This window comes from Thunnus albacares, chromosome 17 (genome assembly GCF_914725855.1).
Source record: "Thunnus albacares chromosome 17, fThuAlb1.1, whole genome shotgun sequence".
Taxonomy (NCBI): Eukaryota; Metazoa; Chordata; class Actinopteri; order Scombriformes; family Scombridae; genus Thunnus; species Thunnus albacares.
The window spans coordinates 16,354,552-16,368,625 of NC_058122.1; positions in this window are offsets into that span (position 1 = coordinate 16,354,552).

A 14,074-nucleotide genomic window follows, 5' to 3' on the forward strand; every position below is an offset into this window, starting at 1 on the left:
CTTTGTCTGTAAATGCAGTCAGATGGCTTTGTTCTTGCAGTACCCCCTAGGAGAGGGTTCTGTTCAACCCAGATCTCCTCTACTATTTCCCCCCTGTCCCCTTCTCAGTTCATCCTAGGTCCCTTCAGGCAGCCACAGACCTTTCCAGCCTGCTGGAACTTTGTTTCCTGGAAGATCCTCCTCTGAGTGTCCCCAGCCAGATAAGGATAGTGTGTGTGCGGGTAGTGGCGGAGTGGCTAGAATAACTCGAAATATCTGTGACCAAGCCCAGAATAACTGCATTATGAAGGGGAGGTGGACCGGAGGAGCCAGAAGGCACAAGAAAACCACAGTTACAGATGAAAATGAATAGGAAATGGATGTAAATCCACTCTACCTCTAGTCTCAGAAGCTACAGCTCTGCTGGGTATAGTGCTGCACAGTCCCGACCAACAAGGAAGTGTCGTTCAGATTGGGAAATAGGACTCATTGCTTGGCAGCTCATGTGTACCGCTGGGAATGTGACAATGACAAAAAGAGCATTTCTTATAAGTCTTAATAATGCCAATAATAATCGCTTTGCACTCTGTCTAGACAAGGAACGGTTAAATTGGGTGTGTGAGCGTGTTTGGGCACTGGGGGCGGCCACTGCTGGAATGGGTGAGTAAAGTGAGCATTCTATTGAGGTCTTAGTTTGGCTAATCTCCCCCATGTGACAGCACAGCCAGATTTGCTGCCATGGAATGCCACAGGCTGTTGTGCTGGGGACAAAAAGAGACAGAGGCTTAAGCTGCAGGGGGGCAACACTCCGTGGTCCTGGAGAGCAGCGCAGCTATGCCAAGAGAAAAAAAAAAGTTCTCAGGGTTTCCACACACTCCCCTTCCCCTCCTGCCCTCCTCTCCCTCTACATCCCTCCACCTCCAACAGTTATCACCAGCAGCGTGCACTCACCACCAACCATGACACACGTGCATGCACACACACATAGTTCTCACCCACTTCTGGAGGGTGATCAGAGGTGATTTGGGAGGTGTCTTGCACACATCTGAGTCCCCCCCCCTCTCTGTGTGTGTGTGTGTGTGTGTGTTTGTGTGTCTCCGGTGCCTACAGTCGTCCCTGTCCTGGCTGCTAACAGTCAGCTTAGGACCACATCTGGTCTACAGCCGTACAGGGTACACAGTCTTCCCATGAATACCACAACCATGGCGTGGACAAACAATACAGATCCTGAGGGTGGATCGCTCATCTACCCAACATTCAATGTTTTTCTGCCTTCCTCTTTTGTGGTGCACATCATCTTAAAGGAACGGGACAGAAACCATCAGCATATGCCTTAATTTTCACCCCGCAGTAACAGACGCTCATTACAGCTATCAATCGTCCTGCTGGTTTGTTGTGAAAAGTTCCAGTTCAGCTCACAGTTATCCCACTGAATCCATCTTCTCTCGGTTTTGGGGTTTTTCAGGAATTAATTCTGCAACTATAAACATGATAAGATATGAACAGTGGTGAGGAACATTTTGTCCTTGTGAGGTAATGTGGCTCCATCCTTAAAAATGTGATGGAAAGAGCACAAATGTGAGATCCTCAGATGGCACTGATTAATTTATGTTAATATTATATATATAAAATATATTAATTTTATATTAATTTAATATGTATGTGCACTTCAGACAGAGATGACAATGGCATCAAAAATCTTGTTACTTGTTGGGGGCTTAGAAAAAATTACGTGCTCTCAGTGAGTATAAATGACCTGTGTCACAGATTCAAAGGCTCAGCCCCAATCCCCCTAACCCAACCAGCCCTTCACAAACCAGCCAAATCCCCCAGAGCCCCAGATCTCCAGTCTGGGACGGACGTGAGAATCCTTGTCTAGTAGGGGTAAGAACATGCAGTTCTGTCAGTGTCAACTCCACCCCTTCTCCCCTCTTGCCCCCCTCCAATGCTTTAATTAAAGAAATAATCAGGATTTGCATCACAATGGCACCCAGGGCTCTTACCAATAGTGGCCCGTTTGCCATCAGAAGTCTAATGAAAATGTAACATTACCTAAGCCCTCCTTCACAGATTCTCAGATTAGCCATAGTGGACTAGAAGAGAAAGCTCGGACCTTGAGTTGGTTTAATTCTTTTGTATGATAAGCATCGGCCCCCTAAATCCGGCCTGGCCAAATCCTCTTGAGAGGGGCTAAGTGGCAGAGCTGAGTGAAGAGAGAAGAGGAAAGAAGAGAAGAGAAGAGGAGAGAGGAGCAGAGAGAAGAGAGGACAGGAGAGGAGAGGAAAGGACAGAAAAGGAGGGGAGGTAGCCAAGGCAGCCATACCAGGCTTAGGCTGGGCCAGACCCCTCCTCCCTTCGCCTGCCTCCGCCCCATTGCCCTCCCCCCTCAGCTGTCCCGAGCCACAATAGGCTGAGCATCTTTTGTGGCATTAACGGTTTGTAGGAGCAGGAGAACAATGTATGAGAAGTGAGGAGCGCGGGGTTCCCACACACAGGGCCGACATGTCCTCACACCCCCACCCAGCCACCCCTCAAAGAAGGCAACCTGAACACAGCTGATCATGGCCCCCCTCTGTGCCCCCCTTTCACACAAAACACACTTTCCTCCACATGCATGTACACACACACACACACACACACACACACACACACACACACACACACATACTCTTACAATGCAAACACTCACATGCACGTTTATATACATTGCTGGTCCGACACAGATATTTGCTCATGTTTAATGCATAAAATAAAAATGTATGGCATGGGATGCCGTTGTTGATATAGATGCATATAAGCATGCGCACATGCACATACACTTGCACATGTAGTTTAATTGCCTGCTGAGGCCATAGATGGCCAGGGAAAATCCTTTTGTTGCATAAAGGGTGAGGGTTTGTCTGGGATCTTGATTAATTTGTACTGTCATATGTGGGAGGGGTTTTTTACTAGGGGGTGCAGGGTGGGAATTGTCACTTACCCAACTCTGGGGTCCTCCCTGTCAAATACACTGACAGTGTACTGTGGTCTCTAAAAATGGGTTCCAACCCTCTGATGAAGAAACCTTTGGCTTAAGCTGTAGATAATCAGCATTGATTCAAATGTACATGAATGATTTATCCACAGCCAGAAAGTTAAGTATGTAGATTTGTGTAAAACAGTATATTCAGTCATGGTGAGCTCATTCATCAGAACATTTGAGCACAGGCCAAAAATCAACTTATTCTTTCTCATAAAAGTTTGATTAATCTCCCTTCCTTGTGTCCCTTGTCACTTTTATTCTCTGTATGCTTTTTGTGTTGTGATATCACTCACTTTACTATGATAGGTAAATCTGTCTCCTGCAGGAAATTAGAATTACTCCACACACAAGTGTCCTGATGAATTATGATCAAGTAAGTAAACAATGGAAAATGGATTGTTTTTTCCCTTGGACATGAAGTGCATGAAATTTAACAATATGCTTTATGGCGTTGAAACAATTTTGTCAGTACATTGTATGTACTTGCCAATGTGATTCTTCCAAGATATGACAGAGGTAATGACAACCATATAAAAGCTTTGATCTTGATATTTATGTATTTATTTATTTTTGTTCACACACTCGTTTGTTTCGTTTCCTTTTTTCATTTATCTGCACCTTTCCGGGCCTGTAGGAATGGCAGGTCACATGTTAAGGCCAAGTAGGGGGAAAAGTGGCCAGGGTGCCACACTCTTGCGTGCATCCAGCCTTGGGTGAAATTAGTGTGACTGCAAGCTCAGCAAGTGTGTGTTTGTGCATGAGTGAAAACCAGTCTGCATGTGCGTGTGTATGTGCATGCATGAGTCTTTGTGATTTGCACTGAACCAGAGCATTTAGTGGCCTAATAGCTCAACATGCCACTGTCAGCAGCTGCATTGTTAACCCTGAACAGTGTAATTCCCTCAGGACTGTCATATAATGACATGAGCTACAGAAACATACAAAATATGAATTGAGCGCAAGTGTTCAGATGCCATCTGTTTAAGTGTCTGTCTCATTTATCCTGTATTATGTGTGCATGCGTTTGGAGTGTGTCCTTGTCACCCTGCGTAAAATGTCATTGTAATAATGTGGAATAACGTGTCTTCACCCCTCCCTCTCCCCTCTGCTCTTCCTCTGCTCTCTTACCCTCCATCATCCAATTTAGCTGTGTGTGGCACTCAGCGGATTCCCACACTCCACTGCTCTTGTGCTGTCAGACCCAATCAGAGGCCGGATCTGTATTGATTTTCAGCCACCTGTGCCAGGCGCCTTGCTGCTGCAAAGACTCCCTGCTCCCTTCCTCCTCTGCTCTCCTTCCCTACCCCGAGTCTGCCACCGTCTCCCGGGGCAACTGACGCACAGTGTGCAGTGCAGTCCATTTGTCACCAATTGTCAGCGTTTAGCAGGGCAATGATGTGTGGCAAGATGGGGGAGAAAGGGAGGGGAGGAAGGGAAATGGAAGCTTGGGATGTGGGGGCAGGTGGAGGGGGTGGAAGAGCTCCCTCCAATTGGATGAGAACCACATCCCACCACGAAACCCCTTGCAATGAGGACACATCACTCTCGACTGCAAATGTGTGTTTATGTGTGTGTGTGTGTGTGTGTGTGTGTGTGTGTGTGTGTGTGTGTGTGTGTGTGTGCATGCATTTGCCCCTTTGCTCCTCAAAGTATAGTAGCTGGAAAAGTTGAGTCTCTAAGTCAGGTAGGCACACACCCTTCCTGAACACACTGCGTGTTATCAAATCTACGGTTGTCTCATTCATTCACTTCACAGGATAAATGCTGGGCTACACTTGCCATACATTCCAAATCACCATAACCTGATTTGATTTTCAACAGGGGACTATTGAGTTGCACCAGCAATCCACCGGATTGCCTGGGGATGGTATTTGTTAGCACAGAGAGTGAGTGTGTCTGATGTCCTTGTTTGTTTTCCTTAATAACCAGAGACTTTTTAAGAATGTCAAGGGCTGGATGTCATTAGCGGGTGCGGCCAGTCCCTGGTGAGACAAGGCCTGAGTTCAGCTTACTCACTTCCAGCACTGAGTCAACAGAGAAGGGGCAGTCTTCCGCCATCACAGCGCCCATCGCTAAGCCCAGACCCTGAACTCAGTCAGTGGAGACTGAGAGAGGTGCCCCAGTAAGAGAGGAGATACCAGTGTCCTATAATGGATCTGTTTTCATTCCAGGGGAAGTGGTTATTTAAGTAGACTATAGGGAGAGCCCCCTTCTCCAAACATCCACAGAGGGGTTTATACTCTGAGGGTCAATTGATGTTTTGAATTGAGGAGAGGCTATCAGTGAGACAGTGGAGAGTAGCTTGGTGGCTACAGGTCTGTGTAAAAGCTCTGTGTTATGGGGTCTGAACCCTTAGGAGGTACACCAGACAAATGATCACAGTATCATTTTTATTCAGTTTGCAGACATCTTCTCATATAACTATGATTTATCTCCTGGACTGTGTAATACACCTTTCTAGGTAGCAAAGGACCGAACAGTCTAACTTTTCAACATTTCACATTTTCGTTCACAGCAGGAGGTTGTAAGTTCTGTTGCACTGACCGGTACCAGTCTTAAGTCCAACTGCCAGGATATAGTTTGGCAGTGAAACTTAAGAGACTTTAGTCTTCCACCTCGTTAAAATTATTTTACACCTTCTTCAGTCCAAGGTTGACAAAGAAGCTCAGATTCTGTAAGGATGCCATCTGAATGTGACACCCTGATATTTTCTTCAATTTGCAGAAGCAAACACAGATGAAATGCTTTTGATATACATTCCACACAAATGGCCCTTTTCATAGGCTGCCAGGCAAAATGTGTTGGCTTGGCCTTGACTTCAGGTGCCTCCAACAATTATGAAAATATGATGGGTGTAATCTTTAACAGTGCTTGGTGTGTGTTTAAGTGTATGCGTATGAGTGAACGTGAAACTGGGGGTGTTTTTGGCAGGTTGCTGCTCTGCTTGGTGCCACTGTGCAACTTGTGTTAATGGATCTTCAGTAGGGGGTGTCCTGATTGCCCAAGCGCCTTTCGTCTGCTCTCCTCCTGGGCTGCAGTGCCAGAGAACGAGTCTCAGGACGCATTTTGAGGATCAGCTTATGTAAACACAGACTGACCATTCCTGGGTCCATATGGAAGAGATCATCGCGTAGAGAGCGGCGTGACGCCTGTCATAGTGGGGCCATGGGATCACATATATCCCCACCCATTCCCCTAAATATTTCCCCTGTCTCCTTCCCCCAAATAGCCCCTCCTAGAAAATACATTCAAATCTGTCAACAGGGCTTGCAACCTGGCAAGCACTGCTGGTCTTCAAAATCACTGACTGCCTCCCTGGATTGGCTGGTGGACGCTATGAAGACTGTTGCTTAACTGCTAAGACCACCACTAACAAATACTAAACCTGTTATCAAACCTACTGCATGTACTGGAATTGAAAAGATAGAAATGATAAGCAAAATTTAACACATCCAGCTCCTTCGTGTCCTGAAGTTTAGAGGTTAATGAGCAGCAGTGTAATTACTGTGCTGAGGACTTGCTTCTTCTCATAATGGATGACTGGCTCGGGATTAACTCATTACCCCCTGTCCTGACCATGCAATTAGGCCTTGCACCACAATTAAGTCTCCATCTTACGCCTCACTAGTCACTAGACACAGTGATCGCTGCCAGCGCACCATCGCTGCTACCTCTTATCTCCACTCTGTGGATGATCAGTGAGCTATGGTTGGTGATTGTAATGACAGCTATTGTTTCTGCAAGTCCTAGTTGGTGTATGGTATTGATTAGATTGGGTATGTGCTACGACTCTCAAAGCGTGTTGACATACAGGCACAGATGCAGAGGTTATGGGTTGTCTGTGGCTGCTGTCAGTAACATTTTAGGTCTTCCAGGGTCCTCCAGACGTCTGCCAGGGTGGCCCAAGAACAGTGTTGCCCATCTGGAAGCAGCTCCTCCTGAGTCTGGACTATGTGATGGATGGGGGTATCTCTGCAGGATGTCCAGTTAAGCCCGCCGACAGGGACCCAATCAATCACCCCCCTCCTGTCCCCACTGACGGGCACCCACCCCATAAGACTCACAGGTCAAGGGTTCTGTCAAGGCATCTCCAACTCCTTACACTCCTCCCTTGACCACAGGAAAACTAATTTGATCACATTAAGTGTGTCTTTTTTGGTAGGAGTGTTCATTGTGTATCTATTTGTTGCTGTCACATTCAGATAATCATAATATCTTTGCCATGGTTGTTTTGTTTGTTTCACTAGCTCATTTGTTTTTTCTCATGGACTGCTGCCCAAGCCTTAAGTTTCTGTATTACAGAAGGAAATGAATAAAAGTTGTCTAAGCCGGGGGTGTCAGAGGAGACTAAGCTATCTGGTTGGATCCTTAGTTTCAGCCTGCAAAATTATCTTCTTCCTCAGCTTTAATGGAAACCACAAACAGAGATCTTCTTCTAATAGCAACAGAACTGATACCAATATATCACTAACAGTAGCTGCACACACTGGAATGTCTTTGATTTATGATCAATACATCTCCTCAATCAAGCCATTCTGACAGCTTCACAATCTATTATCTTGTCAGGATCTCAGACCAAATTGTTAGTGAAAAGCAGGTCTTTGAACCAATCTCCTGTGCCGTGATTGATGGGGGTACAGACAGATTTTCCATTGCTCTGGAGACTCCACTTGTCAAGAGACATCTCAGGTTTCTGGCAATAGTCCTCAGTTGCAGTTTTTGAGACACAGGTAGATCCACTTTCAATATGGAAATGTAGAGATTGATTGATGATCACAATATTTTTTATGTCTTTATGTTTGACAAAATAGTGATAATAGTGCCATCTTAAAGTTTTTTAAGTATGTGTTTGTTTATGAACTGAGGCAAGAGAAAGGTGTAGCAATTGATAAAACTGGTTACAGGGTCAATGGGAGGCCTTTTTTTCCTGTCAGTCAGTTGGCCCACCTCGGCACTTGTCAGTCATAATGACAAATGACATCGCTTGATGAAACGGAGGGGTTACATCATCACTTCCCTAATGAGGCAGCTCACAGCAGGAGGGGGAAAGAGGGAGCAAGACAGGCAGCATGGACAGAAAGAAGGATAAAAAGGAAGAGAGGGAAGACCACTTTTCTGTTGCCAAATGCCCATGGCTGTCCAGATACTGTCTGTTTGTCAATGAACTGATTTTAGGATTGCTGTGGAATACTGAAATTGTGATCATTTATATAACAGAACTTTATCTCAAATGATAACTTTTGTTCTTGATTCCAACCCAGTGTCACATTAAAGTGTCCCATTGTACTGATCATATAAGGGCAGATATTTGAGCTAAGCCATCTGTATTGTTAGTTGGAATCCACTTATGGAAAGCCATGTGGTAAAAAGCAACAGTGAGGCAACATATATTTAAACAGTAGCATATCACAACTTTTAGTCATGAAACCAGGGACCAGTGATAAAAAAGTTCTACTGAAATATTATCTTTTCATTCACAATACATATAATTTGTCATGGCGTTTGTTGTGAATGTAGCGTGGTAGCATCAGCAGCAGACAGGCCAGAGGACATTCCTTGTGGGCCTGTGTCTCTCTGTGTCTTTATGGCTGGCTCTGGACTTGGCGCTGGAGTCCGAGGGGGAGATTATCTGGCCTGTCTGCCTTCAGGAGCTCTCAGGGTTTGTGTCTTTGTGCAGCATTAGAGCTGGCTGGGAGTGCGCCCACCGAGAAAGGGGAAATGTGTTTGACATACGCTCAGCGCACACGGTCGTGGGGAGGCTGGAACAGCAGGATACGATTAATGACCACAGAATAAGATTGTTACAATATGGCTTCTCTCACCCCCACCTTCTTCACCGTGGGGCTGTCATATTTTACGGACTTGCCTGCCTGTGTGTGTTTGCAATGTGTTTGTGTGTGTGAGTTTGCCTGTGTTGGGAAGGGGCCCTTTTATCCTCTCTTTTTGTTGTTTCTCTGTCTCTCTCTCTCTCTCCCTCTGTCTTTCTCTGTTGATGTGGGTCATTGATATGCAACAGCGCATTCCTGGATCTTACAGGAGAGTCTGTTCTCATGGTTATTGTGGAGTACTTTGGCAGATTAGACACAGGGACACAGGTCCTTGGACTCTAGTTATGGTGTAGGTAGGACATAAAACCTGTGAATGTGAAGGTTATAAGACACCTGAATTATCAGATGTATAACTGACTCTACAATCTAACAGCAACAGCAAATATATGTGTAATATAAGTGTTTCATTTATGTAATCATTGTTAATTAAATACATTTTACAAAAGTTTTTCTTCTCAGTTCCTGGACTGTTTTAATTCTTCTGTTTGTAATTCTGTGGTGTTGAGGTTGTTTAATATCAATCACAGTTGGAGTAAATAATGCAGCAGTACAATGGTGACATATAAATTTGCAGTGCAACAATAAAGATAATCTTTAAATGAAGGTTCATGGAGAAACCTCAGGAAAAAAAATCTGGAGGCCAAATGTTGCCATATTGTTGTAGTGGAAGGCTCCCTTGAGTGATCCTCACAGCTTTGGGGTCAGTGACCAAAGCCCAAAGGGCCACAGGGGCATGGATGTGCAGGGGTAGAGAGGGCAGGAGGAAGAAGAAAAAAACCTTAACAAGGTGTCAAACAGGCCTGTTGGATCTTTGCACATGAGCGCACACATAGCTGAACCTGCGCTGTGATGTTTGTTGACACATCTGGGAGAGAATTTTGAAGTTTTCACAGCTATCATAAATCGGGAGAGGGCATGATTTTTCCCAGGGTTAGGACGCTCATCTCACTCTCTATTGGCAAATGCTAACGGGCTATCATGGCCCATGAACACCAGCAGGCTTTACTACGGCAACCAGCGATAATAGATTTGGGGGACATGCCCTTCTGCAGTTTGATTCTAAGGCCTTTCCCACTCATCTGCTGGGGGTTAAACTTGGCAAAGATGATTTTCCAGGTAGAGAGAAAACTGTAGTGTGAAATGATGACAGACACAACAAGGAGTAAAATTCCTCCTGCAAGAAAAATAATCATTAACAAAATGCAGTCTTGCAGTCAAGAAGTTGGCTTTACTGCCCATAAAAACCAAATGTCTGCCTCCTGATTCTTCTCTTCCTGACGTCTCCTTGGAATTTCACAGCAAGTTACAGAAAGTGACTTGAGAAAAAGGCTGAGAGAGTGAGGGCTGGACGTACCATCTGGCAGCTTTGCCTCTGTGCTTGGGCACCACACTCACTCATTTACTGAAATGTGTGATCCTGCTCTAAAGCCAGAGATCAAAACTTCTCTTTCATCTAGCCCATGTAAAAAAGACACTTAACTGGCACCTTTTCTGCGTTTTTTCCACTGTCTCTCTCTCTCCAGATGAATTGGCCAGTTTCCTCTCCTCTATGATCTGACAGACAGAAAAACATAGGTCCAACAGAGGTTAGCATCTTTTTCAGTCTCCCTCTGCACTAGTTAAGCAGCAATATTGTGTTTTATGCATTTAACATACGGCAGACCTCATCACCCTCACCATGGGCTTACCACACACACCTGTTCCCCCAGCTGCTGTTGCAAGGCACTCTGGGACATGATGCTAATTCTATGTTTTTTAATGTTGGAAAAAGGGGCACTGGAGAGGATTCTCATGAGGTTTGTTTTTTTTTTGTTATAAATACAGCTGCAAAATTAGGAAAAGTTTTAAATCTGAATTTATGTGAGCTGGAACTGTGTGAAACGATAGCCTGCCACAAAAGGAATATGGCCATCAAAGAGATAAAACTGTCTGAGAGGAATGGGCATCTGTAAAAGTAACTGTTCTCTAAAATTAGAGGTGCATAAAAGCTTCCAGCAGAGTCTCTCTTCACCTTGTTTCAAAGTATTCCCTTCTGCACATGATAAGGCTAAAACTGCTGATGCTTCAGAGGTAGCTGGAAAGCACTAGACTGCCTGTGGAGAAAATAATGGGGCCGCACAGCAGAACAAACCCGAGCCATGCCCCTCCCCCATCCCAGAACTGCTACCAATTAATAAAGAGGCTGCACACATAACTTTGTAAAAGTCGCAGGATGGGACTGTGACCACATGATGCCTTTTTGACAGACCCGTTAAATTAGGTTACAATGTATTATTATTATTGCTTGAGATATTAGCTTTAGTTTCAAAGCTAGCAGGCTTAGCATTCAGTGTATTTACACCCATTTATGAGAGCAGTCAGCTGTCTCGCCCCAGTAATCTTCCTGCAAACCTTGAGGACAGAATCACAAGACACTTGTGTCTTATTAGCCTCTTTACTCAAATTGAGTTACTGCTTCTATTTACTACAGTGAAGTGATATTTGCTTTAATTTTAAGGGAACTTAATACTGTCTGCTTCCTCCTGTGCTGTCAGCATCAGGCCTGGGGGCTCTGCTTAGCGCCCTCTGACAGAGCTCCACATGGAGGAAATGAGGCCGGTGAAGACCCCATTGACCGTAAGACATTCTGCCCATATTTCACTAAGCTCCTCTCCCAAAGGAAATGGCTGCAGAGACGGACGATATCAGAACACATGCTGGGGCTGGGGATCAGCAAAGGAAAGAGAGTGAGAAGCAGCAAAAGAGGAAGTGAAACCTATACATAACACATGTAAACAGACACATATGACAAGAGAGCATGGAAAGTGGCGGATTGTAGATTTTGGAAAATGTGAGATAGAGGCATTTTAAATTGAAAGCAAAACAAAATAAAACAAAACAGAAAAAAAATGTTTTTCATTTTCTTTTTAAGTTTATGTGACTCTAAGAGAGAGGGACTGCCCGGTTATGTGTGTGTGTGTGTGTGTCACTTTATGTCTCCATGACAAAATGAGTCACTGTAATTAATTGGTTTACTGCCAGGTTAGACCATGTCTATCTCTCAGGAATCTGCATTTGGCCCTGAACTTTACTTTTACATGTTAGTTGAGGTATTAACTTATTTGAACAGAGGATTAAGTCTTACTGGTCGTCCCATAAATGGAATGGCCAAACAGAAGGGAGGTATGTTTGAGATACTGGGCCCTGTAAGTAAAGAAATGGCTGCCAATAAGTTTGTCCTACTCTAGTGGCTGCGAGAACTAGGAACTTATACCTCTGCTCCCCCGAAAGACACACACTCCCACACCATGTGCCACTCATTTCATTCTTGTTCTGATCTGAGAGCTTAGTTGACTCAATGGTCTTCAGTTTACATTGTTTTTCACGCTGTTATCCAGTACGGGCCAAACATGAAAGATAATTATGAACTGAGAAAGCAAGCAGGCAGAAACCTCACAGCACTCCTCCTGTATGCAATTCAGTAGCTGAACAAGTCTCTATAAATAGTACACTGCATGGCAGGAAAAAAAATATTATTACAAGCCATTTTTGGTTATTTTATACAAAATTGTGGTCACCATTTAAAACAATGAAACAACACAGAAACGAGGCTGCATTCCTACGTTACACGTCAGATCTCTATATATATATGTTACAGCCACAGCCTTATGCCTTAAAGGGGACCTATTATGCTCATTTCCAGCTCTATATCTTTATTCTGGGACTCCACTAGAGTAGCTTTGCATGATTCACAGTTAAAAAACCTCCTTATTTATCTTATACTGGTGCTTTATGCAGCCCCTTCAGTTCAGCCTCTGTCTCTAACTGACAGTTTTAGTTAGCTCCTGTCTCTTTAAGGCTCCCCTCCTGATGAACCCACTCTATTCTGATTGGTCAGCTTTCCGTCAGCTTTACCATGGCTCGGCGTGACTACCCCCTAAACAATGGAAAAATGCCATAAAGTTAGCGGAGCGGAGTAGATGACCGTAGAAACGGAGTGTTCAGAGCAGTCTGAAGCTGGTGCTTTTTGCTCACAGGGATTACTTCTACATATGTTTACCTCATTATTTGACACTTTGGCCACATTTAATATGAACATCTAACATTCTAACATTATATATATGACTGAAAATAAGGAAAAGCATAATACGTCCCCTTTAAGGATCAACAGCCAGAGCTTGGCTTATATTCAGCTCTCATGCCCCTTGAGAACGGTATCAGTTTTGCTGACATGTCGATTTGCTCCCTCTCTAACAACCTGTGCCTAATGGGTATGTGCACTGTAAAACTATATGCTCTTTGGAGATTTAGGTACAGAGAGAGAATTAGCAAAGACAAACTGCTGTATCCGTGGTTGGTTGGACAGCACAAACTTCTCTCTCAGTGTCTTAATTGGAAACAAATGTACAGATGGATGGAAAATCTTGTTATTATTGGAGAGAATCCTTTTCTGAGCAACGACGGATAATAAAGATAAAGATGAGAAATCTTGATTATATAAAGCTTATAGACAAACCCACTTGATCCATCATCTCATTTAAGGTCCTGGATTCAATTATGGCGAGTTGTCTTGGTCATAGGAACATTTGCATGTTTTTTTGGCTTTTTTTTTTTTTTTGACATATATTGCTGTCATACACAATAGTTTACAGCAGACTGTGATGAAACACATGCTTTGAGAATGTTTCAACAGAGCTCTACACTAATGTACAGAGCCCCCCTGGGGTAAGCTGAGAAAAAAAAAAGATCCATGTGTAAATCTGCACTCTCAGTTTAGAAATCTGTGTGCACAGTTTATAAACCGTGGCCTCAAATTACGAATCCATGCCAATGGATTTAAAAACCGTAACTACGATTGTCATGGTGTTTACTGTTGCCATGACAATGAAGGTTGCTAACTTTAAGGAGGTAGTAACTTTAACCCACACCATATTGCAAGTGATCATTTTAACCCAAACCATGATCTTTCCCTAACCCTAGTTTATGTGCCTAAACCTAACCAGACCTTAACCACAGTGTTGTCACACCATAAAACATAATTGTTTTTTAACAGTGATTTGTAACGGTTTTGGAAAGCACAGACAATTTATATTGTCCTGCCGATTACTGTCGATTGAGGCGCCATATTGGAAAATGCTCCTGGGGTCAAGGGATCATTTTAACCCAGTTTACAAATCCGTGGGCATGGATTCATAATTCAAGGGCACGGATTATGAATCCTGGAGCACAGGTTATAAACTGTGTGCACAGATTTCTAAACCAAGAG